Genomic DNA, 25905 nt, shown 5'->3' with positions numbered 1-25905 from the left:
AAGAAATTCCTTTTTGAGTGGAGAGCCTAGTCTCAGAGCATGAAGAGAAAGCAAACCAGAGATCATTAGTAGTTTAGACTTTAGCATAGCTTCCTGAAGAAGGTGGATTATACTTTAAATTTGTGTATGTATGTATGGGCAGAGGAGGCATAGAAGATAACGTGCTGATCTTTAATTGGTAAAAGGCAGGGATCTCTACCATTTCTCCCATCCTTCTATTTCCCGTAAAGAACTGAGAGTGCACAGTCCAGTACGGCAGGACTGGCATCTAGGACTATTCTCTCTTGGCCCAGGATGGCCTAGGCTTCCACCTTCCTATGCACAGACCTTAGAGGGGTTGCAGATGACATCTTCCATCTTGTATGACCTCGGCTATGCTCTGGACTTATATTCTGGCAGAACAGACCACCAGAACATCAACTCCAACTGGAGATGCCATGTTCTCTCCCCACACAGTTCTGTCTCCCCTTCCTGCCACTGGTACTCCCCACACCTTGTAGCCTGCTATGGAGTATCTGTCCTTTCCCAGGGGCAGAGTGGTGACAGGGACTGTCTTTAGTGCTCCAGGTTCAGGAAGCATCATTTCTAGCTTCCTTGTGGTCTTTCTAAATATCACCTCATCGACCAATCCAAGTGGGTCTGCTGGGATTCTTCCCTGTCAAAGCCAGAGGCAAAAGACATTTGTCAGGTATTTCTGAGATTTGGACTCTTCAGGCATCTGTCCCTTAGCTCTCACTCTGAGTCACAACTAAGCTGGCCTTGGAGTCAGCTCTCCAAAGTTAGCTCTCAGAATATGGTTCTCTGCCCTGACTGTTTGGCCTTGACCCAATGACTATTGGTAGAGGCTGGTGTTGGAATTTTGATGGGAATTTCATTGAATGTGTAGATTGCTTTTGGTAAGATTGCCATTTTCACTATGTTAATCCTACTGATCCATGCGCAAGGGAGATCTTTCCAGATTCTGATATCTTCTTCAATTTCTTTCTTAAGAGGGGAGATGGGGGGAAAGGACTTGCATAAGAGGGTCCTGGGAGGAGAGAAAGGGTTGATATCGGGTTGTAATGGGAATAAATAAAAAAGTTAATAAAAAGACAATACACTCAAAATACCCCCACATCTCTGTGTTGTCTGGGACTTCATGCCAGTTATTAAACTTCTCCAGGTCTTATTCTCCTTATAAGTGTGCTGTCATCAGGAATAATTGTATATGTGTGTGTATATTCTCCAGCACCTCTATGTTTTCCAGGCTTGCATATACTAACAATATAAAAAGCTCTAAAAGTTCTTTAAAAATCAAACAAACAAAACAAAACCACAACAACAAACAACAACAACAACAAAACTCCTATAGCATCAGGCCATGGATGATATTAAGTGCCTCAATCAAGAGCCAAAGTTGCTGATATTGTCTGGTTTTGCAGAAAGTTAACAGGAAAAAAATCTGTTGTTTGGTAATCCTCCTGTATTCTCAGGACACACTTATCCCAGTGACATTGATGTCCCAGTCACCAGCACTTTCAAGAAAAAAAATAATCCTTATGGTTGTTTCTCTCTCTCTCTCTCTCTCTCTCTCTCTCTCTCTCTCTCTCTCTCTCTCTCTCTCTCTCTCTCTCTCTCTCTCTCTCCGTGAAGAAAGAAGCAGCAGCATTTTGTTACTTAACTATCAGCAAAAGTGAGGTAAGCAGGAGAATGTCCCGCCAAGCACTTCTCCCATGCCAAGAAAGACGGTATTCGAAACAATAGCACTCTGCTCTCAATGTGTGGACTTTCTGTCTTAATCCAGACACACATATGAAAGGGTCAAGGTGGGTAGGCCAGACAGGGAAGACAAACATGACTGAGAAAGGCTGCAAGGTAGGGATGTGTGAACCCATGGGAAGCAGCGGTTCAACTGTATAGGAAAGGAGTTGCTTCCAAGAATCACCACATCGCCTACATCAATCATATCAGGAGGGAGGCATGTGGCAGTCCCCAGAATGCCATTCAAACCCCATACACCTAACTTACCCATTCCCTTCACCACTGAAATTCCACAGAGATCTCAGCATAACTTCCTACTTCGAAAGTGCTGTGCTTGGGGTGGGATAGCATGCATTCTCTCTCAGGTTATCTACACTATTTCCATACCATTCATGAACCAGAGTCTAGAAAAATGAAAGTGTCCTACCTACTTCCTGGCAATCAAATTCTTCCCCAGCCCGGGCAAGAGCGTCTTAGCACAACTCCCGGTGCTCATTGTCTTTATAAACTTGACAATATTTTTAAAAAATAGAATAAATGGCTTAATTTCTACACAATGCTAAATTTCCAGTAGTCACCGCAGACCACAGGGGCATGGATAACTGATTATTCACTAACCCTGACCCTCATTTGGATTGGTCATTTCAACTTTCCCTCACAAGCAGCTGTCACTAGAGCTGCTAATATTGCACCTCTCCTCCATGGTTTATGCCCTATCTCTCAACTTCTCCCAACCCACCTTCCGATCTGGGTGTTAAGTAGTGAAGAAGCCAGGGATCTCCCACAAGTCAAGGAAAGAGCTACGGGGTGTTGTTGGGTCTTCAAACCCCATAACAAGAGCAGCAAATACTGAACACTGAACGATCTAAATCATAAAACTGACAAGAGTGGATGAGTACTACCAGCCAGGGTGCATCACAAACATTCTCATTCTGTACGCAGACTCACCATGAAAGTCTTTAGTTCAGTGGTTATTAATTTTAAATATTTCTTAAACACCCTTCTCTCAAAATATCGAATTCACACATTTTTGCTTAATAGTTTTACAGGTTTCACAGAGCTGCTAAACAGCCTGTAGGTATGATGCAATGTAAACAATCAAAAGATGCAACCATCTCCTCCACCAGCTTACAACTTAAAGAAAAGATCAGCCTGCCAAACAACAGTATGTGCCATAATGGAAGGCATACGGAGAACTGGTAAAATGCATACTCAAGATGATTACATAGATGTGTCAAGGAGATAAACATTAACTGAATGAACTTGAGTTACTTTAGACATTCCTGCCATCACATACTTATAAGCCAGCATCCCAAGGAATGCACATACGATTGCCATCTAAGTCAACTGGGGCTTCTGCAGAACTACTGCTGTGGTGGGCAGAGCAAACATCAACCATTTGTGACAAGAATGAGGTTGGTGGGGATGGCACTACAAAGGCTTTTAAAGGAGTCACGAGTAGGGTTTGAAAAGAGTTTCGACAGTTGGAAAGACATAACATTAATGTGACGGGGACCACAACCAATAGAAAAGAACTAGCAGTAAATATGCTAACTCTTTGGAATTGTGTGTCTTTGGCATTTATTGAAACTTTAGACTCATGTATGAGCATGCACATGCATAGGTAATGAATCTACTTGAAAGTCATTTTTCCTGCCTCTCTTGTACCCTCATGTTATTTAGGGAGTTCCTCTTTCTCCAGAAAGGGAGTCCTTGCAGAACCCATCTGGAGTACTTTGTTGGTGAGCCATGGGTACTAATGGCCTGACCCATAGCAGGGAGTTGAGATGGAGTGCCAGGCAAACATAGATGCACAGGGAGAGGTATATTATACAGAAAACAACTGCAGCTTGATGAAGGTACTTCCCAGGTTAGGATACCCAAAGATAGGGGTTGCTGTTGGACCAACAGCTCTGTAAAGTAGCTTCATAGAAGCTATTTCTTCAATGCACAAAAAATTAGAGCTGCAAGGAGTTTCAGATTACCAGTCTCTTAACAACGGGAAATAGGATTGTTTGTACTTAAACCTCTTCTTATTGAAAATGTATTATGAGTACTTGGATAAACATTCTTTCAACTTATATATGATATAAATTAGGTCTGTATTTTTCCTCCACAAATAAATTTTGTGGTTTTTGGCTATGCTGTTAGTGGAACCTAGGAACTTGTCTTAGTTACTGTTCTATTGCTGTAAAGAGACACCATGAGTAAGCAATCATTATAAAACAGTGTGTTCAATTATGTTTTCAAACATCTAGTCCATTATAATAATGGCAGAAAGCATGGTGGCAGACAGGCAGATATGGGACTGACAGGTTATATCCTGATCCACAGGCAAGCAGGCAGGTGGGGAATAGAGATGTAGAGGGGAGGGAAGGCCTGCCATGGGCGTTTGAAACATCAAAGCCTACACCCTGAGACAACAAGGCCCCACCCTCTCCAATAAGACAACACCTCCTAATATTTGTAGTCCTTCTCAAATAGTACCACTCTCTGGTGACTAAGCATATGAATGAGCCTATGGGGCCATTCTCATTCAAACCACATAGAGCTATATACTCCTATGCTTCCAAATTTCATGCACACAAGGGCCAGTGAGATTGTGCTGTGGGTAAAAGTGCTTGCTCCAAAGCTTAGTGACTGAGTTTAATCCCCAGGACCCACACAGTGGAGGAGAGAACTGATCTCCATGAGTGTCTCCTGAGCTCCACTTGTGTGCTATAGCATGCAGACACCCACACACAATAACAAACAAACAAATGGATTTTGTAATACAGGGTGTTCTGTAGCCCAGGCTGGTTTATTTAGATTAGCTGGTTTTGATTTTTTATTGCTGAATAACACACATGCAGAAAAGTGTGTGCAAATCATGACTATACACATTGATAGAGCTCCATCAGCTGAATATTTCTGAAAAAACAATATATGGTCAAGGAAGTACAGCTTCACTCAGCTTCCAAAGCCCCCTGTGCCTCTTTCAATCTGGACTCTCTAGAAGAGCAGTCAGTGACTTCAATCACTGAGTCAACTCTCCAGTCCACAAATGTGTAACCCAGGCTGACCTTGACATTGTGATCCCCCTGTCTCCTTCAGAAAATCCTACTAACATGCATCACCACAACTGACTTGTTTTCTTAAAAAAAAAAAAAGAGAGAAAGAAGATATGGAGTTGGAAGGATGGGGAGGTAAGAAGGATCTGGGAAGAGAAGAGAGAGGGGAAACAGGGGTCAGAATATATTATATGAAAATAACTTTATTTCAATAAAATTAAAATTAAAATTATAGACTGAAATGGAACTTGATAGAATGTAGAAGTTTCAAGAATAACTTCTAAGGCAGTGATAAATATTTACAAGCATAGATGGGTCATATTTTTTTTTCCTCAGGGAAAAAAATTAGTTTCCTGACTTGCACATGGAATTGTGTTTGGAGCTAGAAGACAGAATTTGGCAATTTCTGGAAAGGCAATTCTGTGGCTATTGTCAGTTTATACAATCCTAGAACATTACTGAAAACTTTGACACAAAGGTTTGACAAGAATTCCAAGCATGATGGGACAATATCAAAGTAACTGGGGGTCAATGATGGCAAAATGGGCAACTCATGGTTAATTATAAGATGTAAGAAAAAAATAAGACCCTCATAAATAAAGAAATGTGGCCTAGAGGAAATACTATAGCAAAGTTGGGTGGGAAAGGGAAAGAGGGCCCACTCAGACCTCCTGTCATGGCGAGTTGTCTTTAATGTTTGCCACTCATGGTGCAGCCCACAGGCCAGAAACTAGAAATGATGCCAAAGCCTGTTTTTAGCTAGGAGTCTCAGTTCTTTTTGTGTTGCTGCCTGAACCTTGAGTCATATTTGGGATTCTTTGTGAAAATAAACTCTATTAAATTTGATTGACCTACAAAAATTTCCTAGTAATCCTTATTTGTGTACCATATCTAAGAATTTCTGTTCCCTTCTTTAATTCTGTGGTTCTCAACCTGTGGGTCACTGTGGTGAATTGCAGGCTGGACTCCAGTCAAGCTGAGGTCTGAACCCTGGTGGTCATAATTCATCTACATGACACAGTAGACATTCCCTCATTCTCCTGGAACTCTGGCCCCTGCCTAAGGTACCACCTCCCATGCCCCCATAAGAGAAGCATGGTCAGTAGTCAGGTAAGCAATGGCCCAAGCTTCTGACCTTCAGGCTAAACTCCTCCCCAGTTACCTAGCAACAGTGAAGAGTATAAAAGGGGCTGTTAGGCCCCTACCTTGCTCTCTTACTCCTTTGTTCTTTTACCTCTCACTTCTCTCACTTCTCTCTCCTCTTCCCTTTCTCTTTGTCTTCTCCTCTCCTCTCCTCTCCTCTCCTCTCCTCTCCTCTCCTCTCCTCTCCTCTCCTCTCCTCTCCTCTCCTCTCCTCTCCTCTCCTCTCCTCTCCTTCTTACCTCTCTCTCTCTCTCTCTCTCTCTCTCTCTCTCTCTCTCTCTCTCTCTCTCTCTCTCTCTCTCTTTCTCTCCTTCTCTTCCCCTACCCCCTGCATTTCTATAATAAAGCTCTTAAACCATAGAGAGTCTCTGCTCCATCAAAACCTGCTGCTCTCGCTGGTCAGTGTTGGGAACGTCTTCCCTTATCCCTCTCTCCTATAACCCTGGGGTAACAGGGTGCCTGGCAGTCTCCCCACATCCACCTGCCCAGAGCACAGGAACTCTGGCTGGATGTGGCATATTTTTCCTCCCCCACTTCTCCCCTGGCCTCCCTGCCCCCCCCCCATTTTTTTGTTCCCAACAGGTCACGACTCCTTTCAGGGTTGAATGACCCTTTCACGAGGGTGGCCTAAGACCACCAAAACCAACTATTTATATTATGATCCATAACAGTAGTAAATTACATTTATGAAGTAGCAATGAAAATAATTTTTTAATTAGGGGTCACCACAACATGAGGAACTCTATTAAAGGGTCACAGCATCAGGTAAGTTGAGAACCATTGATTTACTTTCTTATAAACTAGCTTGGTTTCACACAACCGGTTACCCATTCATTCAACTAAATGAGGAGACAGAATGATTCCCAGCTACTAAAAAATTCAAGAGCTCAAATCAGTATGTCATTTTGATAAATTATACCTTAAAATTGCTACAGAGGAATGTAACTTCGAGGACCTCAGAACTAAACCAGCTCTAGTCAGCCCTCTAAGGTATAAGGCAATTCACATAACCACCAAATGAAATATGCAAATGAAATAAGCCAATCACCCATTCACTGGACCTAAATGGTCACAAGCTCTCAGGCTAGTGTTGATGGCAGAAGTCACAATCCATTCCCATGGTCAGTTAAGAGACACAAGACAAAGTAGGAGGCAGTGTCTCTGGAGGAAGATTTTACCCCAGCAACAGATGCACACAACATGAAGCCTCCCTTTTTTAATAAGTCACTGTAATTTTTTCTTGATGAAATAGAAGCACTAAAGAAGCTCTTTCTGCTTAGAGCAATGCTCATAATCTATGCTTGGACAGAAACAAAAGGTCAGATGTTAAGAGATGATGTCATTCATGATCACAAGGTATGTCAAAAGAAAGAAGCCACAGAGATTTATTTTAGGAAGGCCAATATTGGACAATAAAGATGAAAATATTGTATAGTTCATCAAATGTCTGAGCTCTTACAAGAAGAGGCCATTCTACACTCATTTGTGAAGCCTGACTTTCCACGATGTGCATATGGGTAGCTCACTAACTTTCAGTATGTGCGTGAGGTTGTCTACAGCTGTTGTGTTAATTCTTGAATTGATGTCTAGATTACATGACATTTAAGACTCCCTAAGTTGAAGAGTTGAGGGGCTGAGGGCAAATATGATCAAAGCGTGTATGGAATTCTCAAAGAACTAATCATTTTTTCAAAGGGCACCTTAAATTATCTGTAGTGATGTGAGAGGCATTCAAAAGGAAGACATAAGTAAAAACATATGCCCCTTCCCTACTAAAATAATTAATCAAAGGCAGTATACCATCTAGGGAGTTAAGACTGTCATCAACATCTAGATAGATGAGTGACAATTTCTATAGTCCCTCTGATACACAGAGAACAACTGTATATCATCATAAATTCACGTAGGGACTTTATGGGTACTATTCCAGATATAGAAATTTTAAGGACAAAAATCAATATACTCCTAGAGCTCTGTGTTATATATTTATGGTATAAAAAGAAAACCTACTTTTGGGGGTGTTAGAGATGGCTCAGTGAGTAAGAGTGCTTGCTCTGAAAGCATGACAGACTGAGTTTAAATCCCATCACTCTAGTAAAACGTTAGGCATGATTCCCCATGCTTATAACCCCAGCATTGGGGCACAGAAACAGGTGAGTTCTGACAGATCACTGGCCAACTCACCAGTTCGAAACAGTAATAAAATAGAAAGTGATAAAGAAAGACACCAAATGTCCTCCTTTGACCCTTGCATGTACACACATGGGCACACTCATGTACATGCACCACACATACCTCCGCCACACACACACACACACACACACACACACACACACACACACACACACAGTGTCCTCCTACAATAAAGAGACAACCCCTAAACCATTTTTATTTTGCCTGACAATGACAGAAGTACACTTTAATGCATAACTTAAGACAATGTCAGTTCTATACCCTGTCATATTTAGCCTACAGATCATCTCACCACTGGTCTGCTGCATTGGTAATTTTGCCTTGGTAGGACTTGGGAACCAGAAATAGAAGATAGCTATATACTTTGTATGCTATCTAGTATTATGTCAGTATGACACAAAATAGAGTTATATGGAAAGATATATATCAATTAAAAAAAGCCTCCATAATATCTGTCTGTAGGGCATTTTACTAATTAATAATTGATGGGGTAGGGTTCAGCCTATTTAGGTCCTAGGCTCTACAAAAATGCAGGTTGATCAAGCCATGAGCAGCAAGCCAACAAGCAGCACCACACTATGGATTCAGCATCAGCTTCTGCCTTAATGTTCCTTTCCTGTTTGAGTTCCTGCCCAGGCTTGCTTCAGTGATGATCAGTAATACGAAAGTATAAATCAAATAAACTCTTCCCTCCCTAAGTTGCTTTGCCTTTGCTGTTTCACCATAGTGATAGTAATACTATGTAAGACACCTTGAAATATGTATGTTGAAAAATAGAATATATGAGAAATTAAGAACTTTAGAGTCTGGTAGTTTGTTTAAGCATATGGGGGTATACAGAATTTATTCTTTGAAATTAAAGATAATGGGCCAGTGAGATGTCTCAATAGATAAGGGTGCTTGATGCCAAGGCTGATGGATTGAGTTTGATTTCTGGGACCCACATAGTGGAAAATAGGCCCAATTTCTCTAAGTTGTCCTCTGACCTTTACATGTGGACCATATGGCATGTATGTGCACACATGCATATGTACGCACACACAGCTGTATAAATAAAAACAACTTTTTCATGCGTAGCGAGTATGTTTGTATTATAGAAATGACATTGTAAATTTGGTTGTATGGATCAAAGTCTTCTACTGAATAAACCTCAAGGCAGCTGGCTTTGTGTGAATCTCAGAGAAAGAATGTTCTTTTTGCTGGTTCAAGCTGCAACATAAGCAGATTCTTCACTCAAGCCAAATGACCCAGTACTTCAAAATGCCCGTGATGGAACAGGATTCTATATGAACTGTGTGCCAAGACCTAACAGAGGAGGAATACAGCACAAACCATGGGGGACTAAATATATGTCTGTCTCTTTGAGAACAAACTGTTGGCCCTATGCTATGATAACTGAGTCTGACTGCAAGTGAGAGCTGTATTTAGAGTCTCTTTATCTAACCTACCAACACACTGGTCATGCATGACCCAGGAAATTCCATCATCACTCTCAGTGACATATACAAGCTGTGTCTAAGCAAGTCCCGAATGTATGAGTAATTTGCATTCCTAGCTTATGCAAACTCCCACAGTATCATCTGTCATGGTACTGCCTCTCTCTTTCAGCTTATATTTATGTCATCATGTTACAGTCTCTAGGACCAGATGACTGAACAAGAAAATAATTCAACTTTAATCTACAGATAATTCTGTATGCTGTGTGAATTCCAATCAGAGAGGAACCACTGGAACATATGCCCTCAATTGGAGGTATATTCCCTGGAGTATAGTGGACAAGAAAAGAAGATATCTGAAAAGCAAAACTTTGAGTGTTACATATGACTTTTCTACTGTATCTGGAAGGGAAATTATTTAGTGGATGAATTGCACTGATTTGAAAACAATGTCTGAATGTTTAGCCACATAGCTAAACCAAATGTTTAGCTCAAAACAAGGAGCATTAGAACCAGAAAGTTCCTGAAGGCAGTTTGTAGAGGAAAGGCTACAGAAGATGATGATGATGTTTGTGGCTTACGTGTTACTCACTACAAGTTATTTTAGGAGACCCTGTCTCAGTTTCATGACTATTGCAGTGAAAATATACATCTACAAAAGCAATGTCAGGGAGAGGTGTTTGTTTTATATAGGTCCAGTGGCACTTGATCATGGCAGAGAAGTTAAAGTGACAGGACCGTGAAGCAGCTGCTCAGATGGCTTTTTCCTACCCAGGAATGGTCCTTCCTACAAGTAAAATTGGTCTTTCCATATCAATTAATGCAATCGAAATAATTCCTCACGGGCATATCCAGGTCCAGCCCCCAGGTGATTCTTGATTCTATCAAGGTGACAATTAGCATTAACCATCACAGTTAGATAGGGTGGGTGGCCCACTTGATGAAGGCCAGGTAGTTTCTCTCCTAGGATGCACTACAAGGAAAGCCCCTTGCCTTGAAGCTGGTTAACACTAGATGCCTCTCATCTCCAAGGAGACTATGTCTCCTCCCTGCTGGAGTAGATAGTCTCAAGATATGTATTTGTGTAAGTATTTCTACACTTCTACAGAACACAACACACAACATTGATTTGAACTGTTCTATGCCTTAGGTTTTTGGTTTTGGGGTTTTTTTTAGATGATTTTTTACTGAACTTAGGGCACACTGACTACATTGGTTGGCCAATGCACTTCAAAGGTCACATGTCTCTCCTCTGCCCATACTCTCTTCCTGGAACTGAAGTTGCAAATGAGTGCTCTTATATTTGGGTTCTTACATGGGTGTTGGGGATCCAAATTCAAATCCTCAGGCCTGTATGGCACGAAAGTTGCCAACTCATCCATCTCCATGCCTCGTTCTTATTATATTCTTAAAAGCTGTTTGCAACTGGATCATTGTATTAACTACTACGTTTTGTCACTGTGATAAAATACCATGACCAAAAGCAACATAAGGAAAGGTTTATTTGAGCTTAAGGCTCTAGAGAACTAGATGTCCATAATGGTGGAGAGGGTATGGTAGAGGAAGCAGGAAACTGAGAGGCCACATATCAACTGCACAGAGAAGAAGCAGAGAGCAGATTGGAAATTGGGTAGGCTATAAACTCTCAAAGCCCAAACCTAGATATGTGCTTCCTCTAGCAAACCTAACCTACATGTTCTAAAGGTTCCATAAGTTCCCCCCAAGCAGTGCCAGTAACAGGGACCAGTTTTACATAGGGGGACATTCTTTATTCAAACTCCAATGGTCATATAGGTTTGCCAAAAGTCATACTCTGCTTGCATAGTTTTCTGCAATATTTACAGGTAAAGAAACTGAACATAGATTTTTCAATGATGTCAGTGGAATAGTCAATAGAGGGAGTAATTTATAGCACCAAATATGGACTTCTGCCTAATTATTAAAAGCTGGTATTATAGTAGCTACAAGTGTATTTTATTTGTTTCTTCTGGGTGTATGTTCCTGCATACTAAACACTGACCAACTCTTTTTACTAGTCCTCTTTCCTTTGCTAAATTATATAAGTATTTTTTATCACAAGTTAACAATGTAATTCAATATTTGAGCTTCATGAAATTAAAAAAAGGATTGGGACTGACCTGAAGGAAATGGAATTTCACCTGATACTGAAGCTGTTAGGAGAGAAATTAGGGTTGTGCCCTTTAGGAGATAATATGTCGAAGACAGGAAGGACAAGCACATTTGCAGATCACTGCTGGCATTATATTGAAAGAATGTATTCACTGCTGTTGTAGAGGAATCGCACCACAAAAAAAAAAGGTAAACTCAGATGTTAAGTGTCTCAAGCAGTGGACAACATGTTTACTACCTCTTTCGGCATTCATTCTAGGTCTAAGCCATTGGCACTCCATGCTACAAAGGCCAGGTACAAAGTACATGTTAATCTTGCTCTGATTTCATTGGCACTACCACCTACCAATCCAATACACTTAGACCACACTTTACAACTGGACCACACCAAAAACAGAGGCAATTATGAGGCATCCACTTGGGATATAGATGGAGGCAAAGGCTGTTTCTTACCAACAACTTGTTTGGGGCAGCTCCCTTTAGCAGTCTGACAGCTTTCTCAGCTGCAGCAGGGACTCTGTTCCTTTGCTATCTAAAGCCTCAGTGGCAAAGCTCCCATTCACAGCACAAGCAATAAATGTGGGTCTGAAGACTGAGAGATGTTGGGATTTCCATAAAGAACTTAACAACAAGAGTGAACTGGCTCATTCCCTCTCTGTTTCATGAGCTGCAGATTTCCGTTCTGCAGGAACCCTGGCTGATGCTCTGGGGATGGGAGTGGGAGTCATTGTTGGAACAGAGCTCTAGAAATGAAAACATCCTTTCTTTAGACACCAATGATATTTGTAGACACTTACAAAGACAATTAAAGGAATGATCAACTGTATTAATACTATATGAAGGGCACTTCCAAACACTGATCTAATGAGTCCTTGGGACTACTCCTCTGCCTCCAAGAAATTCTATATAAGACTGGTCTTCTGTTCAGTTCCCTGCTGCTTCTCACTAGAGTAGAGGTAGCCATCCTCTTGTGTCTCTCCCAGTAAATCTCTGGGTGTGGTTTGTTATGTGGTATTCCTTGGCTCCCAACTTCCAGGACACCTTTTTCTTCAGAGCTGTAACACCTCCCTCTACTGGGGAAGCCTTTCCCACCCAGAGCTGTAACACAATGGTCGCACTAGCCTATAAGTCCAGTGATATAGGGCTGGGCTAAGAATAGCCTACAGTTTAGCTCTGGGTTCAGTGAGTGATCCCACCTCAAGGGAATAGAGCAGAGAATGACAGCACAGCACCCAGTGTGCTTCTCCAGCTTCATCATGTGCACAAGTACATGCTTCTGTCCTCATATACATGTAGATACACACATACACCATCCACATATACATCATTCTCACATACACTCGCACATATATACATTAATGTACACATGCGTATATGTGTATACAAAGTGGGAGAGAGAGAGAGAGAGAGAGAGAGATCTGTGTTCTACACATAAAGACAAGGTAGGCTTGTGTTCTGTGTTAGTTGATGTTATCACTAGGACAAAATAACTGAGGAGATTAACTCTGAGGTGGAGTGCTTTGGAGGACTCCATTCATCTACAGTCACTTGGCTTCATTGCTCTGGGCCTGTATTAAGGCAAACATAGTAGGATAATGAAGCTTATCTCTTGGTGGCCAGGAAGCACAAAGAGACAAGGGGCTGAGGTCCCAATATCCCCTTCAAGGACACACTTTCAGTGACTACTATGACCCACCTTCTAAAGTTTCTGTCCCCTCCCAATGGTGCTATCAGCTGGAGACCAAGCCCCCGACCCATGAACTTTGGGGAAATGTCAAAGTACATGCTATGATGTTTTTTCCCCTATGAAAAAGTAGGAACTTGCTAATGTCCCCTTCAAACCATGGCTACAAGTCAATAACCTTAGTGATTTTGCATCAGCTTTTATTGACCTCAGCATCTTAATCTGACTCTCATGTTCGTTCTCTGGGTTGGTGTTTTTTCAAGCATGCATTTGATGCACAGATTATAGTACATGAGAAACTGAATGGGAAACAGATGAGCTCAGAAACAACTGATAGTCTGGAGTGTAGAGGCAGAGCTGGCTGTGCATGCGATTTCTATGGTTTACTGCTGTGCAGTCTAAGGCCATAATTTAATGTCTCTGACTCTAATTCCAAGCAATGAAATTGGGCAATTGTCCATCTGAAGCATGGCAGAAGTCAGTGGGCATTTACCTTATGAGTATCTGTTGAACAGCTGTTCTGAGCCAGGCACTGTCAGAGTCCCTAGCACAGAAGAAGCAAAGAAGAAGGGAGGGGCAGTGTGTCCGTGACACATAGTCAAGAAGAGTTTGTGTACACATTTGGCCTAGCCCAGATTCACAGTTAAGCAAAGGTGTTATCATTTATTCTCAAAAATCATCGATTCTCAACAAAATCTTTCTGTGAACAGACAGAAAACCCCCTGTCCATATTTTGGTGAGGTGAAGGAGTGAGTGATGTCAGATTGCATGGCCAAGGTCACTTGGACATTATGGTGGTCCTTTGTGGACCACAGAACAACAAAGGATTGATCACTTTGTCAAAAATGAGAACCCATCAATGTGTTCTGGGGGGAGTCACTTACAGGAATAGTTTCTCTTACATAAGTGAAATTTGGGGCAGCAAAGTCAGATCATGAGAAGCTAGCATGTGTGGAGAACAATGGGCAAGGGGTACAGGAAATGGAGACTGGTCTAATAAAGCCATTACTTTCCCATGGAGAATCAGGCTGTGCTGCAGGCTCATCCAGAGGGCACAGGTCTACAGGTCCTTTTGCAGCTTTGGTCCCATAGTGTAAGGTTTCTACTTTTTCCTTCCTTTCTTTCTTATCTGGCACTCTCTCACCACACCCTCCAAGATTATAGGTCTTAAATCCTGGAACTTGAGAATGGATTATTTTCAAGGATAAAGAGGAATTAAGGGTACAGATTGAATTAATACAGCTGCTTCACCAGGGAGCTGTTTACTGCTCTGGCCTAGGCCTAACACACCCACTATGAAGACGGAGAGAGTATGTCAGAGCCAGAAGATGACTGTGAGGAACTTACTCAGCCAGCCATTGCTGGGTTTGAAGATGGAAGAGAACATGCCCTGAGGATTTTGGGAGTTCTACAGTACAGGAGCAGGCAATAGAACAAATTCCCCACAAGCCTCCTCCGGAGCAACAATCACACATTTAATCCTGCTGCACACTTAGAATATGTTGAGTGTGTGTGGGGAGGTTGTAACTTTCCCTAAGACAAATAAAAGTTAGAAGAAGGAAATAGAATGTTATATATCTAACCCTACTGAGCTAGAGTCTAGTGAATACTGGAAATATATCTCCAGATCAATACTTCTATTTAATAGCTAACTTCGAATATTCTAGCTATTGTGGGGCTTTTTCTTTCTTCTGTTATACAGGGTTACACAAGGCTATTTATATTCAAGCATATAATGTACTTGAGCATAAGAGCATATGTGCTATACCCTCTCTCCTTATTCTCTCTCTCCTACCCCTCACATTAGTCCCATTTGTTTCCCTAAACACTTTAAATTCTTTCAAGTTATCTGTACAAATATGAATTTATGAGTCCATAAAGTCAAGAACCCATAAATGAGAGCCAAGGCAATATTTGTTTTCTGAGATCCACTTAATCCATTTGATATGTTTATCCATTTTTCTACAAATGTAACTTTGTTCTTCTTTATGGTGGAAAAATATTCTGTTCTTTATTCATCCCTCTGTTGACTGATGCCTAGGTTGGTCCCATAGCTTAGGTCTGATGAACAGCGCTCTAAGGAACATTGGTATACAAGTATCACTGCAATGTAATGTCCAGAAGTCATACAGCTGGGTCACTTGGTAGAAGTTGAACAGTTGGGGCTGCATGATGCAAGTTGATGTTGAATTTGTAGATTGCTTTTAGCAGTACAGCCATTTTCATGATGGAATTTTTCCAATCCATGAGGATGGGAGCTTTTCATTTTGTAGTACCTTCTTCACTTCTTCCTCCTGTGTTTTCAAGTGTTTATTACAGAAGCATTTATCTTCCTTGGCTAGGTTTATTTCTACATAGTTTTTTGAGGCAATTGTGAATGCGATTGTTTTTCTAATTACTTTCTGTAGTCTTAAATTCTTCTTAAATCTAATTTTAATAATTCTGAAATGCTTTAACTTCCCTTCTACCCTACAACCCACCAGAGGTAGAGGGGGAAAGGTTATTAGGATATGGGAGAAGTGGACCTGTTTAGAAATTGTCTTTTGGAGCAAATCCAATCTGCATCGCCAGATATCAGCAGTTCAGTTCATAGGAGTCAGCAGTGGCAGTTCAGTCCACTCACAAACACTTCACGGATATACCAGCAGTCCAGTTCAGTAGCGTTGGGATAGCAAACATGTATCAGCAGTGGTGGCACAGCCTAGCAGATACAACCAGGTCTCAACCAAATAAAGTAGGAGTGATTATGACCAACAGGGTCACCAGGAGAAGTTCTCTGCTTTGCCTCTCTCAAGGAAGGGAAAGTCAGCCAAAATGAGAGATCAATGATGTGTTGCAAAGCTAGCGACGAAAGCCCCTATCACTGTCTGTTGAGTTCTATTTATACTCTCTCCAAACATCATGTATCTTCCATGGATCTTGCTTCACCTGGTGTCTTGCCTCAGCACGAGAGTCCATCTTAGCAAAACTCGGCAAGAGTCAGTGTCAGCAGAAATGACTCTGCCAATTGGCCCAAGTCTGTAGAAGCCTGTTCTTCTAAGTGTTGCAGCTGGTGAGGGACAAGGTCAGTTTTCCCACTTTCATGACCCCACATCCAGATTTCCCACCTGCCATACATGGTGAGGGACAAGAAAGTGGAAGAGGCATGTCACCCTCACCCATTCTGACAAGAGGCCGGGCCTGCTTTCCCGAATTTGTGCCCTCAGGGCTGGCTCAACTGCAACTCCCACATCCAGGGCCAGTTCTACTGTGCTGCCCAGATGAGGTGCAGGGCTCACTGTTCTAAGTGCTGTAGTAGGTCAGGTGCAGGGATGGCTTTCATAACCCCAGGGCCAGGTCTCACACCTAGTGTAGTTGGTGATGGGAAAGAGGGGAGGAAGCTATCTGTCCCTTGACAACACCAACTCAAGGAAGACAGTGGTAGGGTCAGCTTTACCATGTTTGTATCCTTGGGGATCCATCACCAGCACCTACTGAATACTGCTGCTTGCTAAAGGTAGGTCAGGTTCCTGCACTCATGCTCCCTGAATCAGCTTTCCCAGAATTCCCAGATGAGGGGGTGTGGCCAGTTCTGCACAGCCCTCAAAGATCAACATGTCTCTGGACGGCAGCCCAGACCAGGGATGCCTGCCTAGCCTTTGATGGTAACAGACTCTTCTACTGCAGGGACACAGATTGACTCATTGTCCTTAGTGACAGCACAGGCCAGGACTTCATCATGGTCCCAGGTGAAATCACCAGCTACTCACATGATGCTGTTCCTCACTACCTTCAAGTCTCCAGTTAAGCTTCTCTTTGTTGTGCTAGCATCTTTTTGTTTCTCTTTCGTTTCCATTTATCCACCATTTACTTGTTCCTCTTAGTGGCTCACTGGGTTTCTGAGTTTCTGAGGTTCTTCAGGAGTCATCTCGTGAGTTCTAATCCCTGCTCATGCATTATGGCACTGGGCAGGGGTCATCTTGGTTTCCAAGTCCTGCATGGCCACTGCAGAAGGGATAGCATAACACAGTTCCCCACCCTTGGAGAAGAGCCATCAGGGCTTGAGTTTCCACAAGTACTGATGGTTGCTATGAGCATGGGGCTTGTTTATATAATCATGTTTATATTTTCATGTTCCTCCTTTGGGGAATGCTTTCCCTGTTAAGGTTAATGACTCCATGATAATTAGAAACAGCATTAAGTCTGGGAGGTGAGAATATGTTCCTTAGCAAAATGGTAAATGCTGTGACCTTCAGTACAGCCCTTAAAGCTGTGGGAAAGAACTCTGGAAACACAAGTTCAAGAATGTATTATTTCTCAACTTTGCAAAATGTAAGGATGCAATATGAATTGTATGAGGGGCTTCATTTTCCTAGAAGAACAAAGGCAGCTGAACTAATAAGACAGCTTATCAGAAAGATATATAGGCAGGCTGATTCTGAGTTCGAGTTCAGCCTGAGACAAAGCAAGTTTAGATCCAAGCATGGTAGGAATGGTAATCTCAGGATAGGATCCTACCCAGGTAAACTTATTGCTTGTGCTTACAAAGACAGGCAGATCTGAGTTCATTTGCTGTGTTAAAAAATGTATTTGCTGTCTCTTCCTAAGAATCAAGGGGCAAAGGACATAAAATACTGATTTGTGGGATAATCAAAAGGGAACCTGGGTAAACAAAGATTTGATATGCAAATAAGAGACAGGATTTTGATCTGAGAGAGCTGAGATATCTACACAGCTGTCTGGAGAGCTAGAATGAGTAGAATACAGCTGTCAGTTTGTACCCATGATTGACTTCAAGTCATTCTTTTCCCCTCTCCCAAACACACCTTCTTCAGAAACCCCTCTCTAAGCTGAGGCAGATCGGTTTGGGATGAGCACTTGGGTATATTCTGCTACCCAAGGCTTGTGTGGCAGGCTGGTTTTCATCTCAGGCTAGCTCCTTGTATGGGCCCCATGGTGCAGGTGTGGTGGTGCTCTTGGGCTAACTTCTCACCCAGCTTGCCTGAGTGGTCCCATGAATCTGTCTCAGGCCTACTTTCACAGGGGTTCCATGGTCTCAGGCATCATTCTTTTAGTCTTTGGCTTGCTCCTCACCCTAGGAGTCCATCTGGGCCTATACTGCGCCAGACTAGTAGCCATCTCAGGCTAACTTCTTGTCTGGGTCTCCTAGTGCCAGACTGGTGGTCATTTCAGGGAATGTTAGGCTATTAACACTCAGATTATTAATTACTCAGATGTTTATAGGTCAGAACCCTGAGTATAGACAGTCCTTCTCTTCTCTGCCACCTACTGATACAACATGTGACACAGCAGTCATACTTTCAATGCTTCTAGGGGCAGGGGCAGGGGCAGGGGCAGAGACAGGGACAGGTCTTCCCTTCTTCCTTCCTTTCTTTCTTTCTTTCTTTCTTTCTTTCTTTCTTTCTTTCTTTCTTTCTTTCTCTCTCTCTCTCCCTCTCTCTCCCTCTCTCTCTCTCTTTTTATCTTTATATAGTTTTATTAAGTCACCTTCCATTTATTTTATAATTAGATATTTCTCTTCCTCCTTTTCTTTCTCACACATAATTTTCATTCTCTTTCCTTCTTTTTCTTTTTATCTTTGCTTCAACTTTTTCTTTCCCTTTCCCAAACTCTCCCTTTATTTTTTCTTATTGTTACCTTCTTTAATCATTTGACACTTTTTCAGTTATTGACTAAGTACTAAGTTTGCTTTTAGTTTAGTCAAATTTTGTCATATTTCTGTAACTTGTTTGTTTTGATGGTGTTACTCTGGTGTCCAGAAAATAAATTCTCTACATCAGATGATAATTAAAATGCCAAGAGTAAAGAGGATAGAGAAGGAATCTAAAAATTTCATTGTTTGAAAGACAGAAGTGGCAAATTGTACTTAAACTTTTTTTAGTTTAAGTACAATTTAGTAACTGATCTATCAAAGAAGAAAACTAAAGAAACTTCTGAGTTATTTTTTTCCTAGCAGACCTGAATAATAAGATTTTACTGATGCCATATACTTTGGTTGTGGGACATAGAGAAATGGACATAGAGAAATAAACCTAGAACATAGCTGGAAGTTTCTTCTTGGAGAACATTTTTCAAAGGGAGAGAAATATCATTAATAGTCTTATTATGATTTTGCTCCTTTGTGCTCCAATACAGATATGCAAGGCAAGATATAACCACTGGTACAATAGTGATTATATTGCTATGTGAATAAATAACTGATTTGTGATTGGATTAGAGACTTGATCCACAAGAAGGAACTTTTTTTGGGTCTTATAACCTGGTCAAAACCTATGGCTAAGGAGCTCATACGTCCTACTACTGTTAATTTTGCAAAACAGATGTTATCAATTTGCCTTCGAAACATTTATAGCTATAAATTAATGCTGATGTGAGTTTTGGTCTGAAAATAGCTTTTTAATCTGGGTGGTAGTAAATATAGAAACTCATAACTGATCAAAATTCTGAGAACAGAGCTGAGAATACAGATCAGACCATAGATAGGTCCTGTTTTGCAAAATGATAGGGACCCAAGTTCAAATCATCAGAATCCATATAAAAAGCCAGTACCTAAAGGTCCAGCACAGTTAGAGAGTAGGTAGAAACGGGAGTATATTCTGAGCCACATACATAGCTCTAGGCTCAATGATAAAGCCTTTCTTAGCGAAGAAGGTAGTTAGGAGTAATAGACTTCTCAGTGTCTTTATCTGGCCTCTGTATGTGTTCATGTGCATTAACATACACATACATACACAAACACAAACACACACACACAGAAAGAGAGAGAGAGAGAGAGAGAGAGAGAACCACACACACAACATCTCTCATTATCTCCTGGGAAAAAGGCTCACATACACATGTATTCACACATATATACACACACATACCAAAAAAAGTGCTGAGAGTAACTGTTGAGTGCTCAACACAAAATGGGACATGTATATCACACCATCCAAGGGTTAGAGAACATGAAAGATGAGGGAAGAGAAAGAGTGTAAGGCCTGGAGGATAAGAAAGCTCTGAAGAATACTATCTCCTAGACATGACGTGTCTATTGTACTCATGGACTCATAGAAGCTGTGATTTCCTACACAATAGTGAGTCCATCAACATTCTACCATGGATGGGGAGGGGCCTGGATATTCCCCCAGGATCTGTTAGCAGTATATGGCTACTGGTATGGGAGGGAATTGTTTTCTCTAGTGGTGAAAGAATGGACTAGTATGGACTGGTTAAGTGTCCATGCTTCAGCAAATAACCCCTGACTCATTCTCATGAAATCAACCCTAAAAACCTCAATGGGACACACACACACACACACACACAGAGAGAGAGAGAGAGAGAGAGAGAGAGAGAGAGAGAGAGAGAGAGAGAGAAGAAGAAGAAGAAGAAGAAGAAGACATGAACGAAGGAGGAACATTTATTGTAAAGAAGAAGAGGGTTCTTCTTTACAAAGGAGTGTGTAAGAGAAGGTAATGATCAAAATATGCCATCAAACATTTTCAAAAAAGATTACATTTTTAGTCTATAAAAATATTAATAAATAGAAAAAAGGAAAATCTTATATATTATAAAGAAAACATTCCATAAGACAAAGGGGAAGGAGGATTCCAAACTCAATTTATCTAGTCAGTATTACCCTGATTCCAAAACTGTGGAAGGATAAAACATGAAGAAGAAAATTATACAGAAATTCCCTTAATGAAAGATGTGGAAAAAAACCTTAATAAAGTACATCATGATCAAGTGGTTTCATTACCAGGATTCAAGAAACTGCAACATATACAAACCAATAAACACAATGCATCACACAAACCAATCATGGACAGAAGTCATACTCTCATCTCAATGAATGAAGAAAACACTTTTGATGAAATTCAATACCTCTTTATGATAAAAGCCCTGAAACAACTGGAAATAATAAGGCCATACAGCAACATAATAAAGGCAATATACAACAAGCCTATATCTAACTGAAATGGGGAAAAAAGTGAAAAGTCTTCCTCAAAACTCGGAACAAAACTAAGAGATTTGTTCTCTCTATTCTTATTTTACATAGTACTTGAAGTCTTAGAGCAGTAAGACAAGAAAAAAAGAAATAAAAGGCATACAAATAAGAAAAGAAAAATGAAAATTATTCCTTTTTTTTTAACAAAAGCATAATCCTTTGAAGATCCTAGTCTCCATTGGAAGACATTTACACTTGAGCAATGTGTTTGGTGAAATAGCAAAATACAAAACCAATAGTCAATAATTAATAGCCTCATTCATGTAATAGTGGTATAGATGTTTTATGCATAACCAATTTTTTTTAAATTTTAGACCTTAAGGGCCACTACACAGTAATGAACTCATTCCTCGATCTGTAAAACCAGGAACCCATGTTTAGTGTCTCATAAGCCCTAGGGGGAAACCTACCACTATAATTTTGCTAAACTGAAATACTTTCAAAATGTCTACTAAATATTTATCTTTTCTCCTAAATTAGTGTTATCTCTGAGCCATCATCAGTGAAGGTTTTTTTGTAATTAGTAGCAGCTAATACAAACATTCTCAACTGGTCAAAGTACAGAATCTCAGTGACAGTGAGTCCTCAGCCATAAGGAGACATCTATATTACCCTCTTACCAAGAGTCAGGGAGCATCACAGAAGAAGCAGTAGAAAGTTTGTAAGAGCCAAAGGATTGGGAGATCAGTGTCTTCTGGACATGGCAGGGCTACTGCACTCATGACCTCACTGAAGATGTGGTTACCTGGTTACCTGAATAAGATATGCACAAGGACAAGACAGACAACATTCTAGTGGGGATGAGGGATGGGCACACAAGATCCCATCCTTATCTGGGGAGCTATTGGAAGGTGATGGCTACTAAGGGGGGGAGAGTCATTTTTCTTCAGGAATGACCCTTGGTAGAATGCCCATGCTCCTGCATATATATATATATATATATATATATATATATATATATATATACACTGCTCTATACCTATACCTGTATATTGTATACTTATACCTATACAGATATATTCCTTGCACATATGGACTGCACTAACTGGACTTATTGGGTTTTTTTTAAAGCTTACATTAATTTTGAAGAGGGACATCATGGAACAGGAGCTCCAGGAAGAATTGGAAGAGGGAATAGGAATGGAATGGATTTTTATCAAAGAATAAATGAAGATACTATATATTTTAATTAGTACTTTCCTATATGCTAAAAGATGAACATACAAGAAAAATGTATGGAAACAATCTCATCTACAAAGCCTTAAAACAAACAAAGACCCCCCCCCCAAGGATTCAAAATCCATACAATGAACAGTTTAAAACATCAGAGGAGGAACTTAATCTGCACAGGTGAGAGTGTGCACCACAGAGGCAGACAGCTTCTGGGACAGGCGGGAGCCACAGAGCCGCTGAGGCAGCGCCCTTTTGGGGCCGCAGACATCCAGCACCCTCCCAGCCAGAGGTCAGTGGTCTGCCCTGCACGGGAGCCCTCTGCCTCAGGAGCAGGTAGCACCATCTTGGATCCGAGACTCCGCCAAACTTAGGAACTTAGTCTGCACAGGTGAGAGAGTGCACCACAGAAGCTGACAGCTTCTGTGACCTGCCAAAGCAACACAGCATCTGGGAAAGGTCCTGTTTTGGGCCTTCTTCTTCGGCCAGGAGGAGGTCCAAACACCAGATATCTGTATACCTTCCCTTTAAGAGGAGAGCTTGTCAGCAGAGAGTGCTCTAACCACTGAAACTCAGAGGAGAGAGCCTGTCTCCCAGGTCTGCTGATAGACAGTAATCAGAATCACCAGAAGAACAATCTCTAAACAGAGACAACTATAACAACTCCAGAGATTACCAGATGGCGAAAGGTAAACGTAAGAATCTTACTAACAGAAACCAAGACCACTCACCATCATCAGAACCCAGCACTCCCACTTCACCCAGTCCAGGGCACCCCAACACACCTGAAAAGCTAGACCTGGATTTAAAAGCATATCTCATGATGATGGTAGAGGACATCAAGAAGGACTTTAATAACTCACTTAAAGAATTACAGGAGAACATTGCTAAAGAGTTACAAGTTCCACAAAATAGAAACAGAAGGTACTCTACCCAACTCATTCTATGAAGCCACAATTACTCTGATACCTAAACCACAAAAAGACCCAACAAAGATAGAAAACTTCAGACCAATATCCCTTATGAATATTGATGCAAAAATCCTCAATAAAGTTCTTGCTAACCGAATCCAAGAACACATCAAAACAATCATCTATCCTGACCAAGTAGGTTTCATCCCAGGGATGCAGGGATGGTTCAATATATGGAAATCCATCAACGTAATCCAGAATATAAACAAACTCAAAGACAAAAACTACATGGTCATCTCGTTAGATGCGGAAAAAGCATTTGACAAGATCCAACACCCATTCATGATAAAAGTCTTGGAAAGATCAGGAATTCAAGGCCCATACCTAAACATGATAAAAGCAATCTACAGCAAACCAGTAGCCAACATCAAAGTAAATGGTGAGAAGCTTGAAGCAATCCCTCTAAAATCAGGCACTAGACAAGGCTGTCCACTTTCTCCATACCTATTCAACATTGTACTTGAAGTCCTAGCCAGAGCAATTCGACAACAAAAGGAGATCAAAGGGATACAAATTGGAAAAGATGAAGTCAAAATATCACTTTTTGCAGATGATATGATAGTATATCTAAGTGACCCTAAAAATTCCACCAGAGAACTCCTAAGCCTGATAAACAGCTTCGGTGAAGTAGCTGGATATAAAATTAACTCAAACAAATCAATGGCCTTTCTCTACACAAAGAATAAACAGGCTGAGAAAGAAATTAGGGAAACAACACCCTTCTCAATAGTCACAAATAATATAAAATATCTTGGCGTGACTCTAAATAAGGAAGTGAAAGATCTGTATAATAAAAACTTCAAGTCTCTGAAGAAAGAAATTCTAGAAGATCTCAGAAGATGGAAAGATCTCCCATGCTCATGGATTGGCAGGATCAACATTGTAAAAATGGCTATCTTGCCAAAAGCAATCTACAGATTCAATGCAATCCCCATCAAAATTCCAAATCAATTCTTCAACGAATTAGAAAGTGCAATCTGCAAATTCATCTGGAATAACAAAAAACCTAGGATAGCAAAAACTCTTCTCAAGGATAAAAGAACCTCTGGTGGAATCACCATACCGGACCTAAAGCTTTACTACAGAGCAATTGTGATAAAAACTGCATGGTACTGGTATAGTGACAGACAAATAGACCAATGGAATAGAATTGAAGACCCAGAAATGAACCCACACACCTTCGGTCACTTGATCTTCGACAAGGGAGCTAAAACCATCCAGTGGAAGAAAGACAGCATTTTCAACAAATGGTGCTGGCACAACTGGTTGTTAACATGTAGAAGAATGCGAATCGATCCATTCCTATCTCCTTGTACTAAGGTCAAGTCTAAGTGGATCAAGGAACTTCACATAAAACCAGAGACACTGAAACTTATAGAGGAGAAAGTGGGGAAAAGCCTTGAAGATATGGGCACAGGGGAAAAATTCTTGAATAGAACAGCAATGGCTTGTGCTGTAAGATCGAGAATTGACAAGTGGGACCTCATGAAACTGCAAAGCTTCTGCAAGGCAAAAGACACCATCAATAAGACAAAAAAACCACCAACAGATTGAGAAAGGATCTTTACCTATCCTAAATCAGATAAGGGACTAATATCCAATATATATAAAGAACTCAAGAAGGTGGACTCCAGAAAGTCAAATAACCCCATTAAAAAATGGGGCTCAGAACTGAACAAAGAATTCTCACCTGAGGAATACCGAGTGGCAGAGAAGCACCTGAAAAAAATGTTCAACATCCTTAATCATCAGGGAAATGCAAATCAAAACAACCCTGAGATTCCACCTCACACCAGTCAGAATGGCTAAGATCAAAAATTCAGGTGACAGCAGATGCTGGCGAGGATGTGGAGAAAGAGGAACACTCCTCCATTGTTGGTGGGATTGAAAGCTTGTACAACCACTCTGGAAGTCAGTCTGGCGGTTCCTCAGAAAATTGGACATAGTACTACCAGAGGATCCAGCAATACCTCTCCTGGGCATATATCCAGAAGATGTCCCAACCGGTAAGAAGGACACATGCTCCACTATGTTCATAGCAGCCCTATTTATAATAGCCAGAAGCTGGAAAGAACCCAGATGTCCCTCAACAGAGGAATGGATACAGAAGTTATGGTACATTTACACAATGGAGTACTACTCAGCTATTAAAAAGAATGAATTTATGAAATTCCTAGCCAAATGGATGGACCTGGAGGGCATCATCTTGAGTGAGGTAACACAATTACAAAGGAACTCACACAATATGTATTCACTGATAAGTGGATATTAGCCCAAAACTTAGGATACCCAAGATATAAGATACAATTTGCTAAACGCATGAAACTCAAGAAGAATGAAGACCAAAATGTGGACAATATGCCCCTTCTTAGAATTGGGAACAAAACACCCATGGAAGGAG

The 25905-nt window shown here is 41.0% G+C and overlaps 1 non-coding gene across 1 annotated transcript; it reads right to left on the bottom strand.

The window, feature by feature from the left end:
* Positions 1–18565: 18565 nt before the first annotated feature.
* LOC115029150 (small nucleolar RNA SNORA17) lies at positions 18566–18696 on the bottom strand. Its single transcript, XR_003834717.1, has one exon. It is a non-coding gene; the product is annotated as a small nucleolar RNA SNORA17 (small nucleolar RNA).
* Between the last annotated feature and the right edge of the window lie 7209 nt (positions 18697–25905).

This window comes from Mus caroli, unplaced genomic scaffold (genome assembly GCF_978045245.1).
Source record: "Mus caroli unplaced genomic scaffold, Mus_caroli_1 scaffold_15, whole genome shotgun sequence".
NCBI classification, from domain to species: Eukaryota; Metazoa; Chordata; class Mammalia; order Rodentia; family Muridae; genus Mus; species Mus caroli.
This window is presented reverse-complemented; position numbering and strand designations above follow the sequence as displayed.